Source organism: Taudactylus pleione, unplaced genomic scaffold, assembly GCF_031769625.1.
Source record: "Taudactylus pleione unplaced genomic scaffold, aTauple2 ptg000130l, whole genome shotgun sequence".
Taxonomy (NCBI): Eukaryota; Metazoa; Chordata; class Amphibia; order Anura; family Myobatrachidae; genus Taudactylus; species Taudactylus pleione.
In genome coordinates, this window is record NW_028284532.1 from 5808370 (window position 1) to 5826388 (window position 18019).

Below are 18019 nucleotides of genomic sequence, written 5' to 3' on the forward strand. Positions count from 1 at the left end.
TACGCATGTGCGAACCAGTCATTGCGGTCGGAAATTGTGTGCTCGCAAAATAGCGAATGCCTGCTAATTTGAGTGACAGAATGAGGCGTTTGTGGGTGGTAACAGGGGAAGGTGCTTGAAAACGGGGAGTGGAGATCCGAACGCAGGCGTGCCAAACGGTCAAAACAGGTGTTTTAAGGGTGTGCATAACAAAGCAGCGTCATCGACCACGTCACTTGGTTGTTTCTTAGCCTGAACTGTTCGCATGATTGCGGTAGGAAAATCCAACCACAAGCACTGCGAGCAGTTCAGACGCCTTTCGATGTACTCGATTAATCTAATAAATAGCGGAGATGACGTAGGATGCGAGCGGCCAGTGGGCGTTTTAAAAAAATAGCGAGCGCATGTTTCGTTCGCTCATTCAGACATAGAGGCGTCAACAGACCGCAAAGAGCGAGCGCTCTATTTAAATATCCGGCCCCTTTTTCTGAACGAGCGAGCGCAAATAGCATCCGGCTCTGAATCAGGCCCTTAGTATGCATAATACCACGGGCCAATCCAAGCGGCGCTTCCATTAGCAGCACATCATTGTCTAACATCTCTATTGTTTGCATGGCTCCCATTTTGGGACAACTCCTACGTTTTTCAATAAAGATTTAAACTGGTGAAAGACAATCAAGATACTTTCACTTACCTGCGGATGCCTTGGAAAAAGGATGTATCCACGAACCCTATGGAAGACCTCAAGATGCCTCCACTCACCTATGGAAGAAAGGCCGCTTCCACGCAGTAATCCCTTTTTGAGTACTTTCCAACTGCAAGGGGGCAGTTGATTTCGTCCACCCTCTCACCAGTTCACAATCATAGTTTATCCCAAAACTATGCGGTTCAATTATAGTGCTCAAATAAGCCTAACAGATCACACACATTGATTACTGAATACTATAATCACACTGGGAGCCGAACCCTAACAAAAATAACAACCCATACACCTGCCTTGTGTAAAGTAAACGGTAAGCTGCTACCGAGTTACTAGGCCAACTCCTGCGCCTAGCACTTAAGGGTCCTACGATACCCTTAACATTTAGGTCCGTTGTTACACCCTAAACAAATACTCACAGTTCCACACTTTCTACTGCGGCACCCTTTTTAGCGTGAAATTCTATCAATAAAGGAAAACAAACTTTTTCCTTTCTTGTCCCTGGATTCTAGTCAGCATACTTTGACTCACACGATAACGGATAGCGATCTCTCAGCATCAAGTGGTTGCAGGTAAACCCTGCGTGTGGCCACTCCACCCTTTGGTGAGAGATGGATAACCGTATGTTTATCGTGTGAATTGGTAAGTGACCTCACTCGATGAGCCCCCAACTAAGGATACTTAATTTAAACCTCTATACACTCCTGCCTATACCTTCTAAAAACCTGCCTATACCTTCTAAAATTGACGCTATTTGCGTACGCAGTCATACAGTAAAATAAAAGCCTTCAGACCTTGAACATGTGTTTCCAAAGCACAAAGTATTATTCAAGCAAAGTACAGATAGTTACACGCTGTGATCTAAGTACAATTTAGCACAAAGAAATTATACAGACCCAAGGTACAGTTATACATACGCACGCGCTCTGGGACCACATTCCGGCATCAACAAGAAACCTCCATCAACAGCATCAGCATGAAGACTGAAGACTGGGGTCAGAACACACATATATATACCCTTACAGAAATAGACTATACAATAGAGAGGTTTGTTGCGATCCTATTGGTTCTCCATCATGGTGCTTCTGTTACAGGACATTTAACAGGTCGATTCAAATGGACACAGATCAGCTTCCGACAGCCTATTGTCTCCTCTATTCCCCCTGCAATCAAATCTAAGCTGTTAATTTTACAAAGTACATTTTAGCGTTTTAACTCTCTACTGTTCATAAGTTGAGAATGCAGGTTGCGATCTTCTCACCAATGATACCGGAAAGCTGTTGAGAAAGTGCAGATCAGTACAACACCAAACACTGTTTGCTTATCATGTACTAAACCTTAGATACCAAATAATCTTTTATTTCACAGCATTAGTAATAAATGGATAAAACTTGAATCTTATACTTTGAAGCTATGGAACCTTTTACGTGAATGTGCAGTGTGTAAGTGTTAGGGGTTTGGGAAAAGACGCTAGTTAACTTGGGGCAGATGCGTACGCATGAAGCTAATAAACAGCGTTCGCATGCGGGGTATTATGCATTCGCTAATGTGCGACATGTTAACAGCGCAACTGTGCATAATGTGCAGTGTTTATGCATGTGATTCTATTTATGATGGATTTAATATATATATATATATATACACTCCTTACTAACATTTTTAAACTGCAATGCAATGTGTTATGGGCAGTGAGCTTCACTCTCAAACAGGGTGGAGACCCCCTGCCGATTGCTGGTGCCATCCTGTCTGAGAGTGAGTTTAAAAGCTTTCTTCTGCCTAATTAGGATACCTGTGTCAGTTATTTTCAAGCAGATTTCTTACCATTGTTCATTCAGTCAAATTCAAGTGTCTGGGCCATATTACAATTGCCACAGCTACACCTGTCCACATGTGGGGTCTCTCCCTTTACATCCAAAAACACCCACAGTTCCTGGTGTATTGTCTTTTCTTAGGAAGCTGTTTTTCTAGACTCTGCGTGAATACTGTGTTTGTTATGGTATTTTTTATGCAAGGTTGTCCTAAGATACATCAGGGTATGGTTTCTGAAATGATTATTAAAACATTGCCATATGTACTGAGCTCGTGAATTGTAACTTAAAATGGCGCTGGGCGGCAATTCGCAAAATGGCGTAATGCAGATTCTTATTTTTAAGATGGAGTCTGGCTTCCATTCGCAAGATGGCATCGTTTCGATCTAAATTTAAGCTGATCTTGTCTCAGCTTCGACAAAGCCTATCACGGTCATGCCTGGGCAGAAGATCAAACATTCCACCTCTTTGGTCTGGCAATATTTCTATCCAAATCCCGACAACTGTCTTGCCATATGTACCATATGTAAAGGTGAAATAAGTAGGGGTAGGGACGTTAACCACCTAGGAACATCCTCCCTTATACGTCACCTGCAGCGCGTTCATAAAAAGTTACTGTCAAGTTCAGAAACTTTGGCTAAGACTGTAAGCAGTCCAGGGACACCTAAATCCCTTTGTCCTGTTGTATACAAGCGCCTGCAAACCACACCGTCAACTCCCTCCTCGTCAATTTCATCCTTAATCAGAATCGGAAGTAGTCCTGCAGGCCATGTCACTGGCATGACTGACTCTTCTATCCGGGATTCCTCCGGAGGATCCTGCATTGCTATGCCTACTGCTGCTGCTGCTGTTGGGAGTCATTCATCATCCCAGAGAGGAAGTAGGAACACCACTACTTTTTCTAAACAATTGACCCTAAAACAGTCCTTAGTGAGGAGGATGAAGTACGACAGCAGGCATCCTGAAGCAAAACAGATAACTGAGGCCTTGACTGCTATGTTGGTGTTAGATATGCGTCCAGTATCCGACATTAGTGCAGTGGGATTTAGACAATTGATGGAGGTAGTGTGTCCCCGGTACCAAATCCCATCTAGATTCCACTTCACTAGGCAGGTAATACCGAGACTGTACAGAAACGTCAGAAAAAGTGTCCTCAGTGTCCTAAAAAATGCAGTTGTACCCAATGTCCACTTAACCACGGACATGTGGATAAGTGGAACAGGGCAGACTAAGGACTATATGACTGTAACAGCCCACTGGGTAGATGTATCACCTTCGACAGCAACAACAGCAGTGTCACCAGTAGCAGCATCTCAGAAACGCCAGCTTGCTCCAAGGCAGGCTACGCTGTGTATCACCAATTTCAGTAAGAGGCACACCACCGACAACCTCTTAGAGAAACTGAGGGAAATCATCGCCAAGTGGCTTACCCCACTTAGACTCTCTCCTGGGGATTTGTGATATCTGACAACGCCACCAATATTGTGCGGGCTTTATATCTGGGCAAATTCCAGCACATCCCATGTTTTGCTTACACAATAAATTTGGTGGTGCTGAATTTTCTGAAAAACATCAGGGGCATGCAGGAGATGCTTTGGGTGGCCCGAAAATTTTTTGCCCACTTAGCCATTCAGCGACTGTGTGCCGAAGACGGAAGCGCCAGCAAACACTCTTGAACCTGCCCCGCCATCACCTGAAGCAAGAGGTTGTGATGCGGTGGAACTCAACCTTCTATATGCTTCAGAGGATGAAGGAGCAGCAAAAGGCCATTCAAGCCTATACATCCACCTATGACAAAGAAGGGGGTATGCACCTAACTCAAGCGCAGTGGAGAATGATTTCCGTGTTGTGCAAGGTTCTCCAGCCCTTCGAACTTGCTACACATGAAGTCAGTTCAGACACTGCCAGCTTGAGTCAGGTCATTCCTCTCATCAGGCTTTTGCAGAAGCAGCTGGAGAAAGTGAAGGAGGAGCTAAGACGGAGCGATTCTACTTGGCATGTGGGACTTGTGGATGAAGTCCTTCATTCGCTTTGCCAGGATTCCAGGGTGGTCAATCTGTTGCAATCAGACCACTACATTTTGGCCACCGTGCGTGATCCTAGGTTTAAAGCCTACGTGATGTCTCTCTTTCTGGCCGACACAAGCCAGCAGAGGTGCAAAGACCTGCTGGTGAAAACACTGTCAGGTGAAGTGGAACGTGACATGTCAACAGCTCCTTCTTAATTTTCCCCGCAACTGGGGCTGCCAGGAAACAACTTAGGTAACCTAAGCAACACGCTGGCGGTGATGCAGAGTAGGCAGGACCAAGTTTGGACATCTGGTCTGGACTGAAGGACCTGGCAACAATTTCTGACATGTCTACTGTCACTGCATATGATACTGTCACCATTGACAGAATGGTGGAGGATTACATCGGTGACAGCATCCAAGTAGGCATGTCAGACAGTCCGTACCTGTACTGGCAGGAAAAAGAGGCAATTTGGAGGTCCCTGCACAAACTGGCTCTATTTTACCTGAGTTGCCCCCCCTCCAGTGTGTACTCCAAAGAGTGTTTAGTACAGCTGGGAACCTTGTCAGTGAAAGGCGTAGGAGGTTGCTTCCACAAAATGTGGAGATGATGTTCATCAAAATCAATTATCAACTTTTCCAGGTAGACCAGCCTCCAGAACGTACAGAGGGACATGTGGTGGTGGATTCCAGTGGGGACAAATTAATACTCTGTGAGGATGAGGATGTACACAACACTGAAGAGGGTGAGGAATCGGTGGATGAGGAGGATGAGGATGACAACTTGCCTCCGTAGAGCCAGAGTTTGTGCAGGGACAGATTAATTGCCAGCTTGTTTTGTGGGGGCCCAAACGAACCAATCATTTCAGCCACAGTCATGTGGCAGACCCTGGCGCTGAAATGATTGGTTTGTTAAAGTGTGCATGTCCTGTTTATACAACATAAGGGTGGGTGGGAGGGCCCAAGGACAATTCCATCTTGCATCTCTTTTTTTTTTTTGCATTATGTACTGTTTGGGGCCTAGTTTTTCAAACTGCCATCCTGTCTGCCACTGCAGTGTCACTCCTAGATGGGCCACGTGTTTGTGCCGCCCACTCGTGTCGCTTAGCATAGTCATCCAGCTACCTCGGTGCAACCTTTTGGCCTAAAAACAATATTGTGAGGTGTTCAGAATAGACTGGAAATTAATGTTATTGAGGTTAATAATAGCATAGGAGCAGAAAAACCCACAAATTCTGTGATTTTAGCTGTTTTTATGCTTTTTTTCAAAAAAATACAGATCCAAAACACAAAACCCAGAACCCAAAACACGGAAGGGTGGTTTTGGCAAAACCAATCCAGATCCAAAACACGAAGAAAGATCCAGATCCAAAACCAAAACACGAAAAGTGGCCGGTGCACACCCCTAATCTGAAGGTCTCAATATTACCACTTGCTGCTACCATGGACATGGTGATATATGCATGTTTTATTTTATCTAATGTGAGTGTGATGTACAATTAATTTGTTTTATTATTTTGAAACAATATTGGACTATTTTAGTCTCTATTTTTTTTGAGATCCCAAATGAATATTGAAAATCAGAAGAACCAATAAAGTCACTCTAAAGCTCCAATAAAGGATACACCTTGGATATGGTGATATATGCAAGCTTAAATTCTATTAAATGTGAGCACAATATTGGAATTAATCACCATTTAGAATTACACTATTTTGCTTTTCTTGTCTTTCAATTTTATTCCTGAGAAATATCTCTTGGAGGAACACACTTATGAAAGAGCTATTGAAGTGGAATATATTTATGTAGGAAATTACAAGAATCCACATATAAAAACTTTGTGGAACACGTGCCTGTGCGCCGGTGTGGAACACTATGGTTTTGTTGTGATTACTATTGACCTGTCAATTGAGGGGCTGGGGCTGCAGTCAGGGGCGTATATATAATGGGTGCAGGGTGTGCAGGGCACACATGCCCCTGGGTCCAGGGGGGCCCACACCGCACATACTGCACCCATATAGTCTTATACTTACCTGTCCATAGTCTGAAGAGCAGCAAAAATTACTGGTAAAAAGGCGGCGTCATTATCCCGGTGACTCACACATGTGCAGTACTGCTGTCCCCTGGAAAATGGCGCTCATGCCATTTTCCAGGGGACAGCAGTACTGCACATGCGTGAGATCCACGCATGCACAGTAGATTCTGGCACTAAGCCAGAATCTACTGCACCATGCCACCACCAGAGAGAGGAGGGGGCCTACACACAGGCCCCCTCCTCTCTTAAAATGCCCCTGGCTGCAGTTAATAAAGGGCTGCTGCTGTGTTGTCCATAAAGGGGCTGGGGCTTTAGTAATCAGGTGTGCTGCTGTGTTACTGTTGTCCTGTCAATCAAGGGGCTGGGGCCTCAGTATATAAAGGGCTGTTGCTGTGTTGTCCATAAAGGGGTGCTGCTGTGTTGTCCTGTCCATCGAGGGGCTAAAGCTGCAGTTCATAAAGGGGTGCTATGTTGTCCAGGGGGGGTGCTCTATCAAGCCAGGGGTGCTCTTCCTCAGTATAAAAAAAAATTAAAATTTGATAATATTTATCATTCCAGCAAATAGAAAAAAAAATTATTTTTTTCCCATTTTTTTGTGTGTGTACTAGCTACGATATTATTGTTCGATGACACTGCTGGCCAGACCATAATCTATCATCCACATAATTCGGACTCTGCAGGTGGTCTGTCCGCACTCCGCAGGGGTGCCTTGTTGTTCATAAAGGAGTGCTGTGTTGTTCATCAACGGACTGCTGCCTCATCCAGGGGTGCTTTTCCCCAGTGGAAAAAAATGATTGTTCGGTGACACTGTCGGCCAGAATTATGCACGTATTGTGACACTATAAGTCATAGCACAGTGTGTTATTCTTATTCATAAAAATATTGTGACTGTAAGTGGTAGTGCAGTGTGTTATTATTTTCTTATTCATAAAAAATCTTGAGACACTGTAAGTGGTAGCGCAGTGTTTTACTCATAAACAATATTGTGACACTAAGTGGTAGCACAGTGTCACAAGAACCAATCTTTTACAGTGGTAAAAAAAAAATATCAAAGGGAAAGTTAGCTTCAGAAAGACATAAAATTGGCAATATGCCTTTCACTACACGAAGTGGCAAGGAAAGGCTAAGGCCTTAGCCTTTATTTATGACTGGTGGTTCTGCCTCTTATGATGATGTAAGCCATTCTCCCTGTAGACATTTCAAAAAAATGTAAATCATTAAGGCAACCGAACCAACTGTGCGCTCAGAAATGTCACAAATCCCTGTGGAGAGTATGTGTGTGTTGACGGGTGCCATGTGTAAGCCTGACCTTTCCAAAACTGTACTCAAAGAGGAGACTCCTTCCATCACTTGTGCGTCCTCTGCAAATGTGGGGATGAGCAGCAAAAGTCAACATGTTGACATAGAAATCAAGAATGCTTCTGTGGCAGTGCACCAGGATGAGGAAGATATTTGTGTAGCTGATGCTAATAAGGATGTTCATAATGAGGATGCTGATGATGAGGATTTTGTTGATGAGGATGTTGTTTGTGTAAATCAGGCCCCAGTGGAAACAGTTGTTGCCCATGATAAGGAAAAGACCATTGTCATGCTTGGACATAAAAAAAAAAATCCACTTATGTGTGGAATAATTTCTACCCAAAATCCAGACAACAATTGTCAAGCCATCTGTACCAGAGCAAGTAGAGGTAGGGACCTTAACTATCTAGGAACCTCTTCCCTGTTACGTCATCTACAGCGCATCCATCAAATTTGTTTGCGAAATTCAGAAACTTTGGTGAAAAAACTAGCAACAAACAGTCCCGCGTCAGTTATCTCCCTTCTCCCTGCTAGATCCAAGCACCTGCCATCTTTACTACCAACATCTTCATCAACAATATCCTCAATCATGATCAGTAGTCGTGCATCAAATTTGATAAGGCTAACTCAGTCCTCCCATATCCTGGATTCCTCAGAAGAATCCTTAAGCAGTACACCTGCTGCTGCTGCTGGGAGTGGATCTTCATTCAAGAAGGGGACCAGGAAGACTAATGGTAGTAGTTCATAAAAAATCCTTTGCAAGGAGGAGCAAGTATGACAACAGTGGTCACCCAGTTGCACAGGGGGTCACTGACACCATAACATCTATGCTAGTATTACATGTGCGTCCGTTATCCACCATTAGTGCAGTGGGTTTTAGACAATTAATTGAGGTACTGTGTCCCAGTTACCAAATCCCATCTAGGTTCCACTTCACTAGAAAAGCAATTCCCAGCCTGTACAGGGACATTAAAAAACATAATTAGTGTCCACCAAAATGCCGTTGTACCCACTGTCCACTTAACCACAGATATGTGGACAAGTGGAACAGGGCAAACACAAGATTACATGACAGTAACAGCCCACATCAGCAGCACCAACAGCAGCAGCATCATCTAAGAAAAAGCAGCTCATTCAGAGGCAGGCTACTCTGTGTATCACCAGTTTCACTAAGAAGCATACCGCTGACAACCTCTTAGAATAACTGAGGGAAGTCATTACAAAATTACTTACCCCGCTTGGACTCTCCTCGGGATTTGTGATTTCTGACAATGCCACTAATATTGTGAGAGCATTACAGTTGGGTGAATTCCAACACGTCCCATGTTTTTCTCACACTATTAACTTGGTGGTGCAATTTTTTTTTTTTTAAATGACAGGGCCGTGTAGTCTCTCTGTGGCCCACAAAATTTCTGGGCATTTTTGCCATTCAGCAGGTGTATGTAAAAGATTGCAGCACCTGGAAACATTTTTGAATTTGCCCTGTTACCAGCTGAAGCAAGAGGTAGTTACGAGGTGGAACTCCACCCTTTCTATGCTTCAGCGGATGGAGGAACAGCAAAAATCCATCCAAAGCTACACAACGAAATATTACATAAGAAAAGGAGGGAGAATGTGCCTTGTATGTTGGACTTGTAGATCAAGTCCTTTATTCGCTTCGCCAGGATCCAAGGGTTATCAGGATCTTCCAATAAAAGCAATACATTTTGGCGACCGTGCTAGAGCCTAGGTTTAAGTAATACGTTGTGTCTTTCTTACCAATGGACACAGATCTGAAGAGATGCAAAGAGCCATTGGTAAGCAAATTGTAATTACAAGCGGCATGTGATGCAGCGATTGTTCCTCCTTCAGTTTCAAGTGCAGCTGCCAGAAAAAAACGAAACTTTCCCAAAAGACTCATTGGTGATGCAGGTGAGTCAAGTTTTGACATCTCGTCGTATCTAAAAGAATTGCCTACCATTAATGAGACCTCTACCATGACTCATTCTGATATGGTCACCATTCAAATGGTTGAGGACTATTTTAATGATAGCCTCCAGATAGGCATGTCAGACAGTCCATTTAACTACTGACAAGAAAAAAAGGCAATTTGGAGGCCCTTACACAAACTGGCTTTGCTTTACTTGAGCTGCCTACCCACCAGTGTGTACTCAAAGAGATTTCAGCACACCTGGGAATCTTGTCAGCGATCGACATAGGAGGCTACTTCCTCAAAATGTGGAAAAGATGATGTTCATCAAAATTAACTACAAATTCCAAATTACCGCCAATTACGTCCAAAAATTACAGAGGTATCTGAGGCTGTAAAGATGGATTCCAGTGGGGACAAATTAATATTGTGTGAAGATGATGTACACACTAAGAGTGAAGAATCAAATGATGGCGACAACATCTTGCCTCTGTGAAGAATGTTTGTGCATGGAGAGATCGTTGCAAGTAATGTCAGCTGCCCATTGGTAGCTTGTTTTGTGGGGGCTCAAACAAACCAATTGCTTCAGCCACAAATGGCAGTCCCTGTCGCTGAAGTGATTGGTTTGTTAAACTGTGCATGTCCTGTTTACTATATACAACATAAGGGTGGGTGGAAGGACCCAAGGACAATTCCATCTTGCACCTCTTTTCTTTGCATTTTGTGCTGTTTGAGGCATTGCTGCCACACATTTTTAAGTTTATAATATGAGATATGGTAAGAACTTACCTTTGTTATCTCTATTTCTACGAAGTCCATGGGTTCCACAGGATACCTTGGGGTATAGGTGTGACGTCAGTCATCGGGCACCATAGAGTTAACCTTTCAGCCTCCCAGGATGCACTAGGGTCCCCCTCCTATACCCCGCCCCCGAGCCAAGGCACCTCAGTTAGTTACCAAGCCATAGGCCGGAGGAGGAGAAGGAAGAGAGAGAAAGAAGATCTGGATACACACAAGAATCACACTCTCACCAGAGGGAGATGGAAAAACCGGTGACCAGAACAAAGCCCATCTGCAGCACAGGTGCGACAGGGCGGAAGTCCTGTGGAACCCTATGGACTTCGTAGAAATAGAGATAACAAAGGTAAGTTCTTACCATATCTCATATTTTCTACTTCAGGGTCCATAGGGTATCCACAGGATACCTTGGGGATGTCCCAAAGCAGTATCCTTTAAGGGTGGGGACACTCCTGTGCTGAAAGGAGAATCCGCCACCCGAAGGAAGCATCCTGAGAGGCGAAGGTGTCAAACCTGTAATACCTCACGAAGGTATGGACAGAGGACCACGTAGCAGCCTTGCAGATCTGGACTGCAGAGGCACCACGTCGAGCTGCCCACGAAGGACCCACAGACCTAGTGGAATGAGCCTTCAAAGAAGGAGGAACCGGCAGACCTTCATGAAGATACGCTTCAAAAATAGCCATACGGATCCAGGCTGCCAAAGTTTGTTTTGAAGCAGACCAACCCTTTTTACGGAAGCCATAGAGGACAAACAAGGCGTCCGACTTCCTAAACGATGAAGTGCGGTCAACATAAGTCCTTAAGGCCCGCACAACATCCAAAGTGGCCTCACTCACTGAAAGGCCAGGTGAGTTAAAGGGCGGAACAACTATTTCCTCGTTAACATGAAACTGGGAAACAACTTTGGGAAGAAATTCAGGCCGAGTGTGGAGCACTGCCCTGTTCCCATGAAAAATCAAGAAAGGGGGTCTACAAGAAAGAGCCCCTAAATCAGAAACACGTCTGGCCGAAGCAATGGCCAGAAGGAAAACAGTCTTAGCTGTTAGCCATTTAAGATCCACTGAGCCCAGTGGTTCAAACGGCGGTCCCTGGAGAGCCCTCAGGACCACAGCCAAATCCCAAGGCGCCACAGGTGGAACAAAGGGCGGCTGAATGCGGAGAACACCTTGCATAAAGGTGCGCACATCGGGGATTGTAGCAATCCTACGGTGAAACCAGACAGACAGGGCCGAAACCTGTACCTTCAAAGAAGCAAGGCGAAGCCCATGGTCTAGTCCCGCTTGTAGGAAGGCGAGTATCCGAGACAGACGAAACTCCCGCGGTGCATAACCTCTCGGTCGACACCACTGGAAGAACGTATGCCACATGCGATGGTATATTCTCGTGGAAGACGGTTTCCGAGCTCGTAACATGGTACGCACTACAGAGCTGGAAAACCCCCTGGCCCTCAACATGGCTGTCTCAACAGCCACGCCGTCAAAGACAGCCGAGTCAGGTCCGGGTGAAGACAAGGACCCTGCGACAGAAGGTCCGGTCGTAGCGGCAACCGCAGAGGACTGTCCACGGACAGACCCTGAAGGTCTGAGAACCAGTGCCGTCTGGGCCACGCGGGAGCTATCAACAGGAGTGTCCCTCCTTCCTGTTTGAATTTCCGGATTACCCGTGGAAGAAGGGAAACCGGAGGAAACAGGTAAGCGAACCGGAACGTCCACCGGACGGACAGAGCATCCACCAGAGATGCCTCTTCATCTCTTGTGCGAGACCCGTACACCGGCAACTTGTTGTTGTGCTGGGGCGCCATGAGGTCGATCTCTGGAAGACCCCACTTGTCCACCAGTAGTTGAAAAACGTCCGGGTGCAGGGACCATTCCTCCGGATGAACGTCCTGGCGACTTAGAAAGTCCGCCTCCCAATTTAGCACTCCCGGGATGAAGACAGCTGATATGGCCGGAAGATTGCGCTCCGCCCATACCAGGATCCGAGACACCTCTACGAGAGCCGCCCGACTTCGGGTTCCTCCTTGCTGGTTTATGTAGGCCATGGTGGTAGCGTTGTCCGACTGGACCTGCACTGGGCGACCCTGGAGAACCCGATATGCCTGCTGGAGGGCATTGAAGACTGCACGGAGTTCCAAGATATTTATTGGAAGCTCCGCTTCTGTCGGAGTCCACCTGCCCTGGAACAAGTGTGGACCCGAAACTGCTCCCCAGCCCCGAAGACTGGCGTCCGTTGTCAACAGGACCCAATTTGGTACCCAGAACGGACGTCCCTTGCTGAGATGGGTCGTCTGTAACCACAAGGCAAGGGACAGGCGAACCTCCGGGGTGAGCACCATCGTCTGGGACTTTAGAGACTGAGGCAGCCCGCTCCATTTGGACAGGATCAGGTGCTGCATCGGTCTGGAGTGAAACTGGGCATATTCCACCATGTCGAACACCGACACCATGGAGCCCAGTAACCTCATCGCCGAGTGTAGAGACACCCGGCGGCTGTGCAGACAACTGCGCACCCTCGACTGTAAAGCAGAGATCTTTTCCCCATCACAAAGATCCTTTGCTGTCCCGAGTCCAATAAGGCTCCAAAGTGCAGAATCCGCCGAGATGGGATCAGAGTGGACTTCTGCCAGTTTATTAACCAGCCGTGCCGTTGCAGTAGCGCAATGGTCAGGTCCAAGTGGTGCAGAAGGAGCTCCAGAGATCCTGCCACTAATAAAAGGTCGTCCAAGTATGGCAACATGCGGACTCCCTGCAGCCGCAGAGAAGTCGCCATGACCGCCATCACCTTGGTGAACACACGCGGTGCTGTCGCCAGGCCAAAAGGCAATGCCCGAAACTGAAAGTGGTCGCTGCAGATTGCAAACCTGAGGAACTGTTGATGGCGCCAAAGAATAGGGACATGCAGGTAAGCGTCCTGTATGTCCAATGACACCATGTAGTCCCCAGGTTCCAGCGCCAGAATGATGGACCGTAGGGTCTCCATCCGAAACTTCGGCACCCGCAAAGACTTGTTGAGAGCTTTGAGGTTGAGAATCGGACGATACGACCCATTGGGTTTCTGCACCAAAAAGAGATTGGAATAGAAACCCTGGCCCCTCTGGGAGAATGGAACAGGCACTATAACTCCAGCCTGGAGCATAGTGTGCAAGAACTTCCGCAGCTCCGGTGCCTTGTTCCGGTCTGATGGTAGACCCGTGGTGAAAAATCGAGCCGGGGGTCTGTGCCGGAAAGAGAGGGCGTACCCGTGGGAGACCACCTCGAGAACCCAAGTGTCTGTCGTGGTGACCGACCAACACTGGGCAAACTGCAGCAGGCGGCCTCCCACTTTGGGATCCCCCAAAGGGAGGCCCGGACCATCAGGCAGCAGGCTTGTCATCTGGCTTAGGGGCCGGATGTCTGGTACTCCATGCCTGCTTCCGGGGCTTGGCCGATTTCTTGGGTCCAGCCTGTCGGGGAAAAGACTGTGGTTTGGGCCTGCCCTGGGCCCTATAAGACCGAAAGGACGATGGTCCTGAACCAGAAGGAACAGCGGCCGACGGGAGACATGCCGATTTGGCTGCCGCCAGCGTGGCCACAATCTTGTCCAGATCTGGACCGAAGAGAACTTCTCCGTTAAAGGTAAACGCCTCCAAACCCTTTTTGAAATCAGCGTCCGCCTTCCAGGATCGCAACCAAAGGTTGCAAAGGTGCGACGAGCAGCCACCGCTGCTGAAGAAATTCGAGACACCAGGGTACTAATATCTAAGGCCGCCTCGTTGATATAAGTGGCCGAATCACGGAGATTACCAATCAACTCCGCCTGATCGGCCGGACAGTCGGAATCAAAGACGCCTCCAATGAATCCGCCCAGCGCTCCATCGCTCTGGCAACCCAGCAAATGGCCATAGCCGGCTGCGCTGCCCCCCCCCGCAAGGGAATAAGCGGACTTCAGGCAGATCTCCACCTTGCGGTCCGTAGCATCCTTAAGGGAGGACATGGATGGCATCGGCAATGTGGCACTACGGACAAGACGTGTAACATCAGAATCCACCTGTGGAGGGGATTCCCACTTAGCAAAATAATTATCCGCGAACGGATAAGCCACCGCCAGGCGCCTCTGCGGCTGGTATCGCTTGCCAGGCTGTTTCCAAGCCTCCTCTAAATGGTCCACCAACTGACCCGAAAGAGGAAAGACTGTGGCGTCACCCTTCACATCCTTAAAAAAGGCATACTTGGATTTAGCCGCTGGGGGAACTTCGTCCTCAATCACCAAGGCTGTGCGGACTGCCCGAATAAGTCCAGGAATATACACCTTGGACCTAGCATCAGCGTCCTTAGTATGGAGAGGTTCCTGATCGTAAGGATCCAGAATCTCCCCATCATCAGACGTCCCTTCGTCATCCTCATAAGGAGCCGACAGAGACGCCACCGGCCATTTATGTGGCCGCATCACAGCCTCCCCCTGCAACACATCCGACAAGTGCTGTACAGAACTTGTCAGGGAGTTAACCCACGCCGTCTCCTGAGAAACCGGGAGAGGGGAAATAGGGAGACTGCGGGGTACCACCAATTGTCTTGGGAAACCCTGCATGGGTGATGACACCACTGACTGCTGGGACAAACCCATCTGCGTAAACGCGGGCTGCGGAGCTAACTGGCCCACTAAGGTTGTAAGCGCCTGAGCGAAACAAGCCCAGGGCGGCTCCTGTACCGGTGCTGTAACCGTAATAGGCCGCGCCATTGACAAACACTGCCGGCAGAGGCCCTCTGCGCTACCCTCCCCCTCCGCTAAAGGTACTTTACACGTAGTACACTGTAGCCGGAGAGGAAAATCACTTTCAGACATGATGGTACAAAGTATGTGACCCCTCTCACCAATTGTTTTTTTAAAGAGGCGAGAGACCACCCTGCAGCACCGCACCGCAAGGGCTTAGCAGAAAGAACAGGGACAGTAATAAAGCTGACAGAATAGAAGATACAGGTAGCAGCGCTAGCACAGTCACATACAATGCAAAGAAAATCAATTCCTGCACTAACCAGCGCTGATCAATCAACTACACAAACACAGAGTCTGGTAGGACACAGCGCTGCATACACAGACCTGACCACAGCGGAGGAGAGGTATGCGGGGGGACCCAGACCACGATGCCTCCGTCCAGGCTTCCAGCAGCGTTCACCATGCGTTCAGGAAGATGGCCGCCGAGGAGCAGAGAGGAGGCTGGCCTGGGGGAGAAGCGCTGCCACAGGGCCAGTCGGTGTGTTGCAGAGAGGGCTGTGTGCAGCGGGGGAGGCGCCGGCTGTGAGACAGGGAAGGCGCGCTCCCCTGGCATGCATTTAACCCCCGGGACGCCGCAGCGCTACCGCTCTGCTGCGGTCCGCTGTCCCAGGGGGATAGTGGAAGCGCAGGTTATATACCTGGCTCCACGCTGCAGCCAGTCCCCAGGGAGCCCCCTGCCTGGGGACTTTGGACCATGTAACAGCGGGGACCCACCGCGGGACCCCGCTGCTTACCTTGCTGTCCCCCTTGATTCCGGCCATGGTCCGGAACATCTGGGGTCACCGCTAGCTGTGACCCCAGATGCTCACCAGCATCCCCGGATCAGTACCAGCGTTCTGTTACCGGCGGGGGTGTAGGGAAGACAGCATGGACATCAGGACTGACTGTCCATGCTGTACATCCAGATGTGCAGCCACAGCTGCATGCAGGAAAACTTCAGGGGCTCTTCTTAGCCCCCACTCCAACAGGTGCACCCGACTCCGGCCGGGCACCAAACTAAACTGAGGTGCCTTGGCTCGGGGGCGGGGTATAGGAGGGGGACCCTAGTGCATCCTGGGAGGCTGAAAGCTTAACTCTATGGTGCCCGATAACTGACGTCACACCTATACCCTAAGGTATCCTGTGGATACCCTATGGACCCTGAAGTAGAAAGTTTATTAAACTGCTATCCTGTCTGCCACTGCAGTGCTATTCTCTTTCCTAGATGTGCCATGTTGGTAATTTAACTGCCACAGCCACTGAAGTCTTCGACATGCGGTTGCTGAATGCTGAAAATGTCCAGAAATTTTTATGGCCACAGACAGCATCTCCTGCGTGCCCCTTTAATTTAAAATAATATTCTGATCCACCAAGTTGATTTTGTGGGCAAAACATGGGTCATATTGTTCACCCATGCTCCCCCCTCATCCCTCATAAATTTGCTTCGGAATCCAAAGTTTAGATTCAATTTACTACGAATCAACCCTTCCTTTTCCTGCCTTCAACTACAACTGCCTCAGTCTTGATTAATACAAAACATTTGTTTTCTGATGTGCCATGTTGGAAGCTGAACTGCCACATGTTAGTGCCGCCCACTACTGTCGTTTAGCTTAGTCAGCCAGCTAGCTCGATGCAACCTTTTGGCCTAAACTGGATGAAATCAATATTGTGAGCTGTAAGGTGGTCAAAATTGACTGGAAATGACTGGAAATAAATGTTATTGAGGGTAATAATACTCTAGGGACAAAAACAGGTCAAATTATGTGATTTCAGCTATTTTTATAATATTTTAGAAAAAATACAGATCCACAACCAAAACACGCAAGGGCAGTTTTGGCAAAACCTATCCAGATCAAAAACATGTAGGAGATACAGATCCAAAACCAAATCACGGGGGTCGGCACACATCCCTACTATTAACACACCTTATCGGATTCCACTTCAACTTCACTTACTATTATTATATAATAAATACTCATAAATCTCAGGAGCATTTTCTTTACAAAACTGAACAACTGAATTTACAATCTAGTTTTTATTGATAAAAGGCCAGATGAAATTTTAGTGACTTGTCCAATGAGTATTCTGTGGGATTGAATTACTCCACTACAGAAATAATTTAGTTCACCTACTTCATATAACACCAAAATAACTGATAATATTATTAGGTAATCGCTGCTTTGATTTTTCTGTCTTGTCATGGTTCTGATTTTCCTGGTTTGTGGTCTTGCTATGGTTTGAATTTTCATGGTGTGCTGTCTTAATATGTCTTTGAATACTTCTGCTCAGTGTGGGACTGAGACAGGAAGGGCCCACTGGGGGAAGGCAGTGGTAGGGGCCCATGCTTAAAGGGTGTGGCCAGCCTCTAGAGGTGTGTTGCCAGCCACCACAGAGGCTTGGCTAACCATTATAGAGGATGTAGCCTGGAGACAACATGGATAGTACACTGCATGATCTGTTCATCCATGTCCCTGCTCTACCAGGTAACTGACTCTGTAATAGTGTAACAATGTATAATTCAACTGTACTATCTATTACCTGACATTAAAAGAGTAGGTGGGGCACTCAGGCAGTGGGGCCACCTGGGGATTTCCCCTGTACCCCTGTGTGCCAGTCCAACTCTGCTTTTGCTATTAGTCATCCCCATACATTGATTTATAAACATGTTCTGTACATCAAAGGATCCAAATTAACCAGTGCCAGTGGGCTATATATGACATTTTAAATTGATCTATGACCCTCTATGGTATA